Source organism: Lepidochelys olivacea (assembly GCF_965140295.1).
Source record: "Lepidochelys olivacea isolate rLepOli2 genome assembly, chromosome: 18".
Lineage (NCBI taxonomy): Eukaryota > Metazoa > Chordata > Testudines > Cheloniidae > Lepidochelys > Lepidochelys olivacea.
This window is the reverse complement of record NC_140428.1, coordinates 30247650-30260149: the sequence shown is the minus strand read 5'-3', so window position 1 is coordinate 30260149 and position 12500 is coordinate 30247650. Positions and strand designations below refer to the sequence as shown.

The 12500-nt window shown below is 44.4% G+C and overlaps 1 protein-coding gene across 6 annotated transcripts in view; it reads right to left on the bottom strand.

Moving 5' to 3' along the window:
• The window catches only part of CAMTA1 (calmodulin binding transcription activator 1), a 949829-nt gene that overhangs the window by 118901 nt on the left and 818428 nt on the right, over positions 1–12500 (bottom strand). The window lies entirely within an intron of this gene.

The window sequence follows — 12500 nt, the reverse complement described above, 5'->3', positions numbered from 1 at the left end:
ATCTCCTTAACTCTGCCATGCTGGTGGGCAGTTTCTCCAATTCGACACACCATGGTACACTCACATCTTGTCACCCCATCTCAAAACCATATCAGAATTAGAAAAAGTGCAGAGAAGGGCAACAAAAATGACTTGGGTCTGGAACAGCTTCCGCGTGGGGATAGATTAAAAAGACTGGGACTGTTCTGCATGGATAAGAGATGACGAAGGGCACCAAAAGTCTAACTGGGTTCAAAATAAGAATTAGGTAAGTTCATGGAGGATAGGTCCATCAATGGCTACTAATCAAGAGGGTGAGGGATACAACCCCAGGCTCTGGATGTCCTTAATCCTCTGACTGCCAGAAACTGGGACTGGATGATGCGATGGATCACTTGATAAATTGCCCTGTTCTGTTCATTCCCTCTGAAGCATCTGGCACCATCCACTGTCAGAAGATGCATATTGGGTGAGATGGACCATTGGAATAATCCAGTACGGCTGTTCTTATGTAAAATTTTTCTGGAACTGTTTTCTGGAACAGACAAAGTGTCTGGGGGTGAGCTTGCTTTTTGCATTTATTCCTCAAGTTTATTTGTAATGGCTTCACCCTGAAAGGGAGTGGTTTGCTCCAGGGGTGTATTTGGCAAGCACTGTACCTGCTGCCTCGTACTTACAAATAGGAAAACTGAGAATAGGCCCAGATTCAGCATAGCAGGGGCAATTCTATGGCACTTTCCCAAAGCTGAATCTGGCCCACAAAGGGGTGAAGCTACTTGTTTGAGTCAGTGCTCTTTCTCTGTCTCTCATTTTCGCCAGCTATAAATTGGAATAATAATACATCCCATGTAGAAAGCTAGAAACCTCATTCTACCAAGATCCCCTCATTGAGCAAATCTTCAATGTTTTAAAAACCCTAAGGAAATTCTCAGGCAAGAAATGTCATTAATCTGGAGTTAAAACTGAAAATTAAAAAACAAAAATTCACCTCACCTTTCAGGAATCCAGCCCACCCTTTTATCTCTTCAGAGAATGTTTCAGTTTTCTCTCTAAGTAAAGGCACTAAATTTCCAGACATTCTGAATTTAAGGTTCAATGAAAGGAGCAATGACAAATGTGTTACGAAGGGCACCCAAAGAGCTGGGCCCCTTGGATCACCGCTTGAGAACACCAAGTGTCTTGGAAATAATGTGGTCCTTAGAAAACTCACTGTGTATTCTCATACTCCTTCAGTTTAGGCTTTGTGACTCCAGAGGCCCCTCCACCTCACACCCCTGGCTCATTCTGCCCAGGAAAGAATGCCATCAAAGACAAGGCTAAAGTGTCAGTGTGGTATATCTCAGTGGAATAAGCACAGAGCAGGCCAAAGGGAAGTGAGTGGAGCTGGGAGCAGAAGGAAAGGGGCAGAGGAATCTTGACTCCTCTTTTCTTTTCTTGGTCCTGGAAGATCACTTAAGAACTCACCTGAGTCTCAGAATCCCTTCCATTCACATTTTCACTTTCCCAGAAACACACCTTTCCCTGCCCCATGCACACACGTTTTCAGTAGTTCAACATCCAACTCTATTACATCCCTCCACGCAAAAAATCAAATCACCTACCTGAGCCAAGAGGGTAGGGGGCTAGTGTGAGGCTGTGGGAAGAGTTACACCCTTTGCAGGCCTCTCTGTATCAATCATCCCAGAATCCTTTGGGACAAAGCCACTTGCATCATTAGCTGCCTTGTTCCCAACTTTGCTTCCTTCTCTTATAGTCATTTATTTTATTTCCCAAGAAACCATATAGGGTTTGTGGGACCCCTGAGGAGAGACCCAGGGCACAGGTTTCTCAGGTCACAGTACAGATGGGAGGGTGAGTGGATCCCAGGAGCCAAGGGTGTAGAGGAAGGGCATACAGCAAACAGCCAAAGGTCACGGATGGTGGGAGGTGACAACCAGACCCCCCTGAATGAAGGCAGAGTGTACTCACTGTCCTGAGCCATGCACGCAGTGTGCTTTTCTTTTCTTCCCTTTTGGAGTTAGTGGCAATAAAATGCATGGGCCCCTTTTAAAGGGCCCAGTCTGGCTATACCAGCTCAGACATGTTAAGGAGTCATTGTGGCCTGGCCCAGGTCAGGGCGGAAGGGTTATTACTGATGCCTTATGTGCATTCAGCACGTTTGAATACCTCCTTTAGGATGTGTGCTTCCCTCATCCCCAACACACACACTGCTGCAGTGGGGACCCAGCAATGGCCCCTCATGAGCACATCTCTGAAAACTCCACTGTGACCCATGGGAAGGAGCACTTACTGTGTACCTACTACAGCAACCAGAAACAAAGAGAAGCCTAGTGCATACTGACCCCCAGGGGAGCATCTTCTCTGCACCCTCCTGTGCACCAGTGGGACACACCTCCCCTGTGGATCGTGCAGCCCCAGACTAAGGTCCCACTCTATCACACTTGCTCTAAAACGGGCCACAAATAGCACTTCCCTCTGGCAGGGGCCATCCCACCTCCACATTCCCTCAGCATCAGCAAACAGGGTTCCCTGTTGAGGGCATAAGCTGGGCAGCAGCATCTCTTCACAGCGTAGGCCCAGTCGTTCCTTTCCTCTTCCTTCTTTTATGTCTGTCATCTGGGCCAAGTAAGTTTGCGAGCACCAGCTGAACCCCCTCTCCTAGCCACATAAACCCTCTATGTTCGTATCCATGACTGAAAAATGGACTTTACCGTTGGCTCTACTCGGGTGTTTCACAACCCAGACAGGCAGAGTACCCCATCACTCAGCTAAGCAGGATTCCTTAGCCTGTGTCCTGCCAGCTTTTTTGTCAGTCCCACAACAGATTCCAAATGTTCATGCACCAAGCCACACCAAGTACTTAGATCCTCACAATAATGTTCACTGTATTCAAATCAGCATATTTGTTGTTGAAAAAGGGATCAGGTTTTGGCTGCAGTTGTGAGCTGCAATAGTGACATCCAGTGACCAATAGGTGTACCACACCATGCACTTAGCCTGGCAACAATATCTCCTGTCTCAGGGCTAGGCACCTACAGATTTCAACAGAAGCCCTTCATGTGCAGACGAGGCAGAATTTGATTGTAAAGGTGGGAGACTGGATCTGAGTCAGAGCTAGAAAAGTGTTACTGTTCTACCTAAGAAAAAATATTCTTCCCAGCGGAGGGTGTGATGGGCAAGATTTAGCTGAATTCCAGAGAAAACGACATTGCAATAGCTTCTTCCAGTTAGATGGTGGTCTCAGCACTTTACAAATAACATAGTCAAAAGTTCAAGTTCCTCTAGCAACTGCAAGGGGTTATCCTGTAAACTCTTTGGGGGCAGGGATTGTGTTTTTGTGGTGTTTGCACAGCACCCGACACAGACGGTCCTGGTCTGTGAGAAGGACGTCTAGGTACTACCCCAGTACACATAATAAGTAATAATACAATGTATAGAAATATAGTAAGGCATACATTTAACAGTCAACCAAACAAATACAGATGTCCCAGGTGTGATATGCTTGAGAGCAGGTTGCTGTGTGAACCTTAACTTTTGAATGTCCTGATTCTTATGCTTTTGCATTCTCGGCCTTAACGATACTGCACAGAAGTTGTTTGCACTTAATCTTTGCTTTTAAAATAATCACTAGTAGCATTTCTGAGAAAGGTGTTCAGATCAGTCAGATGAAGGATTATTTTGGCGAGGAGAATTCCAGCAAACAAATGAAACAGGGATCCCTGTAGCCCAAAGCAGCTAGACTTCCTATCAAACTGGAGGAAAATCTACTCTTTCTATCACTCATAGCTGAAGGCTGAAGCTACTATGCAAGTCTGTTACACAAAAGATGTGTGTGTTCTACAAACCCCTTTTTCTTTTAGAAGTCTCCCATTCAGGCACCAGCCTGTCCTAACTCCGCTTAGTTTTTTAAACAACTGGCAAATACAGAGCAACAAAGTTCCATCCACTCCAGCTTTAGGTTTAAGGTAGCAGCATGGAGCACAACATTACCTGTATTATATTAGAGAAGGGTCTATAGAGACCTTGCATTCTGGGGGCAAAATCTGTATAGCAGCCTGCTGCTTGAGCAAGGGATCAATGACCCTCTGTAAAAAATCCTCAAGTCCTTCCTCAGCATTAGACTGTGGTTTTAAAGAGAGATTCTCTTCAGATTCTTTGGGTTCTGATAAACAGAAACTGGGAGTATCTCCCATCCCTCTCACACTGAGGCAGGGACAAGGAACAGCTTCCTGTAAAAATCAGAAGAGCTCTTTAGTAATCAGATGCATAGGTATGTTTGCATTTGTTTTCCAAGGAGATACTAGTATATTTAGCTGTTCCTGTGCTGCCCTCCAGTGGCAAATTTCAGGAGAGACTCTCTAGGACAGTTTAAAGGTGCTCAGTTACTATTTAGGGCATGGCTACACTTGTGAGTTAGAGCGCATTAAAGCAGCCCCGGGCACCCTAGCTCACTCCCCGTCCACACTGGCAAGGCACGTAGAGCGCTCTGACTCCACTCTAGAGTGCTCCTGGTACTCCATCTTGGTGAGAAGATTAACACTTGTTGCGTAGTGGCTGAAACGCCCGGGCATCAGTGTGAACGAGGTGTTGCATTACTGCGCTCTGATCAGCCTCTGGAAACGTCCCATAATCCCCTTAAGTCAAGTGGACACTCTTCTCATTGTTTTGAACTCGCTGTAGGAATGCGGATATGCCCTTTGAAAACTCCGTTTCTGACAGCCGGCTGCTTATCTGCTCTGAGAAAAAGCAACCATTACTGTGGAATGCTGTGTGAGAGAGAGAGAGGGGGGATCTGCTGCTGTCTGAACTTACAAGACAGCCTGCTGACATGCTCTCAGCCCCCCCTCCCCAAAACCCACTCTCTCCCCACATACACACAACACACTCCCTGTCACACTCCACCTCACCCCCCCCCCATTTGAAAAGCATGTTGCAGTTAATTGCATGCTGGGATAGCTACCAATATTGCACCGCTCCCAATGCTGCTGCAAGTGCTGCAAATGTGGCCACACCAGTGCGCTTGAAGCTGTCAGTGTGGATAGATTGCAGCGCTTTCCCTACTGCGCTCTACGAAGGCTGGTTTAACTCAAAGCGCTCTACATCTGCAAGTGTAGCCATACTCTTAGTATTTGTATTCAGCACCACAACTGTAGAAAGCGCTTTACCGAGAGGATAAGGCATAGTCCCTGCCCCAAGGAGCTTACAATCGAGGTTACATATGACACAGCTTGACACAGGGTGAGTGGCCATCTAGCTCAGTAGGGAGTGGGGATTCTGTTTGTCCACAAGCGTAGCCAGCTCTTTCAGTTTTGTATCCAGAGCCCAGACACTGGCACTGCTGAGACACAGCTGATAGCTGGAAGGGCATTCTGGGTAAATGAGAACACCTACTATCACCTTTGCTTCAGAATTTCCCTTTCCAGCATGGACAGAACAGACAGCATTTACAGTGGAGGAGGGTTCCCTAGGGCCCTTTGTACTAGAGTGATGCATTTTACCCACTGCTGCAGCTGGCTGGTGGCTACTAAGATATAAATGGTTTTTCATGTCAGAAGTTTTTTGATTTTCTTAAATTAATTACAGCAAAAGAGCATTTTATAACAGAGTGGTGATGGGCTCACCGCAGCCTTTCCTGCATGTCTGAGTCTGAATCTTTCCTGCATCATCTGAGATTGCTTAGGGCACAACCAAGGCTCCACCATCCCTGTCTATCCTGAGCCATTGTTTACGTGTCCTCTATGTTGTTAAGTCCCCTAAGTTTTCCCTAAGTGCTGTTCAAAGGAGGGATTGTTTCGATCAGCAACTGTGCATGTTCTTCCCGCTGCCCAGCGCAATGACTGTCATGACAGAAGCTCTGGCTTCATTCTTAACAGCGCTCACAAAAAATTGCAGGTAAAGACAGTACCTTAATAACCAGGGCTTAATTTTTAATGAAAGAGGTGATGGGGCTCAAGCAATTTTTTTTATTTTCATAACTGACGTGACAAGCCCAGAGGTACCGGGGCTATTAACTGCCAAGCTAGGAGTGCTGGGGCTCCAGCACAAATTAAGCGCTGCCAATCACATGAATTCATATTCAGAGATGATCAAGTGAACCTGACTTGACCTAGGATCTTTCTTCTGGTTCAGATGAGTTCAGCCCTTTCCACAGCTCTTGGCCTACACTGATGGGTCTGGCTAAAGAGCTCAGAAGCTTCTCTGCTGGGCCCTGTTGCCAGTCGAAACAGAAAGCATCTGCACAATTCACTCTGTGGGTTTCCCTGACACTCATGTTCTGAGATTTCCCCCCAACATTTTTGGATAACAAGCCAAACTAACTCTAGCCATGTTGCTTGTGAACACACCAAAGAGTGACTGAGATGCTAGGAGCTCATGTACGTACGTTTGGATTGGCAGAAAGAGACTGGAGGATTTTTAACTCAGCTAAAATAATGTAACTGGCCAATTTATTTACAGTTAATCCACCTGAACTGAACTTTGCAATATGTTGTCTACATGACTCTTCATTGTCTCTGGTTGTGTTACTGCTGGGCTCTTCGTAACTACAGGAGAGTCATATGTTTAAAACAAACATTGACAGTAGAAAAAGGAAAGAAGAATGTGGGGAGTTTTCTGTGACCCTGTAATAATATCCCCATCAAACAGCCTGAGATTGACACGCTTGCCAGTGATCCCTCAATACTTCTTCCCTAAGGCCTCAATCTAAACCCATGGAAATCAGTGGGAGTCTTTCCCCGGACTTCAGAGGTCTTTGGGAGATGGCGCCTGTGAAAGAGGAATTGGAGAATAAAAAAGGAAGAACAAGATGGATCATCAAACCCCCAGGAGGGACACAGAGGCCAGAAGAAAACAAAAGATGACATTTGTTTACACTTTTTATTAGCATTAGGGTTTAAGTTTATCCGATGTTTAAAGAGTTCCTTTCACAGGTGACTAATCTCACTGAAGCTATGAAGCAAGGGCCCTGACAGCAAAGCATTTTTTCTATTGTGTTAGGCCAATAGAAACATTTATTATGAAAGCTTGGTGCAGGCAATTTGTGTTCAGGGAAAAATGATTTTCACCTTGGTAACTCTTCCAGCTCCACTGAGAATCCAAACAAGGTAAATCCTACCATACACATTGAAGCACAGTCATTTCAATGCCTGTGGAAACTCATTTCCAAGGAAACATTAATTGCAAACTGAATGGTAAAATAAAACGAAAATGATTATTGTGATGAACCCAACAATCCTAGATTCCTAGGACCCAAAGCAGAGTATGTTTTGCAGATGCAGAAAGTTAATTTTATGGCTTTTCTCACTCAGCTCACAATGAAAACTTGCTAATGGGTTGCTGATAAATGTGAAGTGCACAGTACATAATATTTTTATGATGTGATTATGTCAGCCAAGGGATATGAACACCAGAAAGCAAAAACGTAAAGTGCACCAGAAAGGACAGTATTAAGATGCACTTCTGAGCGGTTCTTTGTTAAATGGGATAGTGGTCTGGGCCCAGTGCCAGGATCTCACAGCACACCTGTCTGTGTGATCCTCAGAAAAACCTGCCTAAAATGAAGAAAACCCAACAAGGCTTTCTTAGGACAATAATGCCACCATGGTTACATGATCTAACACAAATTCTGGCTTGGGGCCTTTCCGAATGCCCTCAGAAGCAGAAGAAAGAGATTCTTGACAGCTCTGTGCTAGAATCCTTGCAGAAGGTGAACTCCGCAGTGAACTGTCTGGAATCCCCACAAATCTGAAACACAGAAAGAGCAGCACAGGAGCAATAGAATAGCAATTTGGGGCCTGTTCCCAGTGGGTACAAATGCAAGAAAAAAAATTCTCTCCATATCTCAGCAGTTGTGTATAACAAATATTGTACATCAGTAAAGAAAATTAACATCTGAGGTGATGTTTTGAGCTGCTTGGGATTCAAGATTTGTGTCCATACACTCCAGCTTTGGATCTAGCCAATTAAGAAGAAATCCTGGACCCAACATTATATTTGAAAACTGGTCCCCAGTGATTCTGGCCATAGAATAATCAAACCTAGAGGATCATTCAAAGGAAAATAACACCAAATTCTGTGAGAGGAAGAGAGATCACTGGTGGTTTAGTGAATCAATTAGATTACAAAAAGGTTTCCATGACAGCAGCTAAAAAAGAAGGCTTTGGAATGAAAAAAAGAGATGAATTTTTTGAGCTTTTAGGCCCTCTACATAAGCCGAGAGAAGAGTCAGTCTGCCAGTATGGAGAGCAGGTGCAGAGAGGAATGTTGGCCGTTCTCCAGCTCAGACAAAGGTGAACAATGTACCTTCTGAGATGTGAAATCCACAGAAATCCTCCTGGAAAAAATGAAAAGCAGGGGGACACATGGATCAGGGCATGAAGGACTTGAGCTGAAAGAATGGAGGAAACTCTCAGAACATGCAATGGGGAGAACGGACTCAGAAGGATTTCAATGTTATTCATGTATATAATGAGTCCTTGGTATGGTGCTGAGGGTTGCACCTCCTCGGTGGGAGCTCCTAGAGATACTGTGTCCAAGCACTGGTACAACATATCCGTTTGGAAGGTTGCAGCATCCTGCTAGGTGGTTACTAGTGCTGCTGCCAGGACAGGAGAGATCACAGACAGGGAGTGCAAGACCGGGATTGTTCCTACGGCCTGTGCATGGGTAACCGGCAGGCCCTTAGGATAGGTCTACTATTCAGTGTAAGCTCAGGCTCAAGCCTAACCATCCTTCCATCTACATACACACCAGGGATTGGACCCAGGGCCCCAGAACTCCACAGGGGTGGAGCGTCTGATCCTGAGTCAAGCTGGGACCCAGGGTTCAAGCCCTATTGGTTCACAGTGCAAACACAGTCCCACTGGACTTGTGCTCTGGGAGTCCACCAAAAGTATTCCACAATCCCACAGGGTGCCTTTATTTGTCCTCTGGGTTGTCAAGTTTTCCCACACTGCACTTGTGAACAAAGGGTTTGAGTGGCCATATTTTGGAAGGGCGCGAGGACGTCTGGGATATGGATGGTTAGACTCAGGCCTGTATAATGCTGGAGCTCCAGGTTGACCCAGGGTTCAACAATTCCTAACCTGGGGTTACAAATGAGTGTAGATGCGATGCTCCAGCCCTAGGTTAACAAACCTGCGGTCTGGAAACTCGAGTTCTACTAACCTGGGCTTACACTGCAGTGTAGACATACCCTTAGAGTTAGGCTTGTAGATCTACTATGCTTGGCGGTTGTGCTGACTAATGCTCACTCTGGGTTTACTACTGAAGCACTTTCCTGTGTGATGTGACCACATGGGCCACTGTGTGTGCCCTGCTCCTGCCTGGCACAACATGACAGTGCCAGAAGCTACTTTTTCCTTGTTCTCACTTCCATCGAGAGAACAGAACATGGTGACAGCAAGAGAAAAAGAAAGAATGAATGAAATTCCTCTGTAGAAAAAAAAACTGGGGAAAAAGAAGAGGCTCACACTGGACACAGTGACAGAGCTGCCAATGTCTGATCATTGTCGTGCTGAAAACAAAGCTCCACTTCTGCCACCAGGTGCTAGGAGGAGCAGCTCCCTGAAAACTGTCATCATAGCAATGGATTCAGCAGCAAATATAAAAGATCTGACAGCCACCAAGAGCATGGAACTTGTGGTAGGTGAAAACAAAGTTAGCTCACTGGGGAATGCAAACTGGAGTCTCCCAGCAAAGACAGTGGTTACACTCTGCATTTAAAAGTTCCAGCTCATCAGACAGCTTTGCAGGCTGTTGCTGCAGAAGTCCAGGAGAATGAGCTTCCTTTCCATAGATCAAGACTTCATATGGTCCAAACTGGGGTCCACAATGAGATGTATAGTAACACCATTGACAAACCCAAAGGTGCAGAAGAGAACAGTCTGTTTGGTCACTTTTGTCAAGACATTCTGAATGGCTAATTGGCTCCTCAGGTCAGTCCTGACCTAAAGAATGGGGAAATCAAGTCAAAGACAAACAAGGAGAATGAAATCAAAATGAAGGAAAAGGGCCAGTTCAGAGCCAAAAAACAAAAAGTACAAGCCTAACATCAAAGGAAATAACAAAAAGAAAATGAAGATTCAGAAAAGAAGCAACAATATATTACAAGAAAGTCTTTTGAACAAGGTAGAACAATTCTCCCAGCAGGCTCAGAGTTTCAGGTAGGCTCCCTGTCTGCCACTAAAGTTTATGGCTAATGATCATTGGGCTCTTCAGTATTAATAAATGTTCATGAAGCTAAAGCAGGTGAACTGTGCAGGTGTAGGTCTCACTACACTAGGTAGCAGTGCTGACTCTTGGATTCACTTGATGTTATTCTTAATAAAACACTTACCTTTGGCATAACTGCATGGGCTTTGTCTCTTGCTCCTGCCTGCACCACAGCATGGCATCTCCAACCTACCCCCTAGTCTCTCCTGTGCAAGGCAGGCTCCATTCACATTGATCGACTTCGTTTGTGAAGAACCCCAGATTCTATTTTGGTAAAATGCACAGTTGGCAGCTCTCATCACAATGGGAACATGATGATGGAGCTTACAAGGGAGGGGCAATTGTATTTTTGGACCTGTCTGCCAGGTCTTCCCCACAAATAGGGGGCTAAAACTCTGTTACTGTTTGGTTAGCATGGAAAGGAAACACTTCCCATGGAAGCTGAGCTATTTACCTGTTGGTTAAAGACAAACCAAAGGACAGATGCTTTTATTTATTGGCATTGATTTTCAGAGGGGTTTAGTTGCTACACAACATGTTATTGTGCTTTTGTACAGTATTAAACCAATAAATAACCAGTTTTTAAAAAATACCAGTAATATTCACCACAGGCCCTGCCACATCAGCTTTTTATCACACTATGAGAGATGATTCTCAGAGAATAAAAAAACCCAACATCCAGATACAAACATGCTGGATTTCCAATCTCTCTCTGGGGATCAGTTGATAGTAAATTACCGCTAACAGTACAGCAATCAATAATCAATTGTTGATTAGTTTATCCCAGAAGTAGAGTTATTCCGAACCCCCATTGACTGAAGTGTGGCCTCAGGCCTTGATCTCCTATTCTAGAAAGTTCCAGATTTCTCTAGCAACATGTGAGATGTACTGTATAGCATTGGGACTGAACTGTAGTAAGTGGTTGACTACATTTGTATTTGTGGCACCTTAGAGACTAACCAATTTATTTGAGCATAAGCTTTCGTGAGCTACAGCTCACTTCATCGGATGCTGTAGCTCACGAAAGCTTATGCTCAAACAAATTGGTTAGTCTCTAAGGTGCCAAAAGTACTCCTTTTCTTTTTGCAAATACAGACTAACACGGCTGTTACTCTGAAACCTACATTTGTATTATGCATGTGAGCTGTACACTGATCTGTAGCTGGACTACTACTATCAGCTGTTCTCAGGACGAGAACTGGCTGGATTAAGAAGAAGTGTGTCTAAATGCAATGCGACAGTTCCCCAAAGTAGCCATCTATAGCCATCTACTGAACACTCGCACAGTCTGCAATCATAAAGCTCCTCCTTTTCTGAAGTATGAATGCTCCTGTATTCATATGCATCTGAGGAAGTGAGCTGTAGCTCACGAAAGCTTATGCTCTAATAAACTGGTTAGTCTCTAAGGTGCCACAAGTCCTCCTTTTCTTTTTGCGAATACAGACTAACACGGCTGCTACTCTGAAACCTGTATTATACTGAATCCCTTCTCACCGGACAGGTGCAATTCTAAGGCTTTAGGAAAGTAATCCATTACCTGTTCCCTTAATAGCTTTGTCTTGGGAGTCATCAGATGGTCATTTCACTGAAAGATAGGTAAACTACTCTGCTTCTCACCCCAGATGTGTTCCCTCCTGCCCACTCACAATTCCATATCAAGAGATTTCAGAGTTCAGATGCACTCTAGTGGTTTTAGATCACAGAAACAATGGACATGCAATAATTGAGATACAATTCACCAGAGAGTTCTGAACAATTAGAGCACAGCTGATTTTTCTTGAAGTGTTGCATTTATCCCAATAATGAGCCCATAAGAAAATTTTCTAAGTCTAGGCTCCGGAAACTACTAAAGGACAATTTCTCTTTACATCTGACCCAGTTTGATTATGTCTATTCATTATAATGGTCAAGGCTGAATATTTTTCACCCAACAGTAAGGTTTTTCATGTAAACAGGAGTTTGTGTTGCTGGCATTTCCAATCTATGGTGCAAGTGATTGTACCTGTATCAGGTATGGAACCAAGTTAAGTACTGAACCTAATAAAGGAACTCCTGGCCAGATATTTAGCTATTGGCAACATTAAAACCAATTACAGATTTAAGCGTCAGGCTCAATGTGCAGTAGGCACAACATTTCTAAATAAACTAGGCAACACTGGGAATGCATCTCATTGAAGATACTTTGCTTTATAGTGAAACAAACCATTTCTGTTCTGATGCTTCATAAGTGAGGAAAGAAGCCTTGTCAGGGTAATGAGGTGCTTAATAAAAAGATCACTCAGACATGAAAATGACCTCAAATGCTCTTA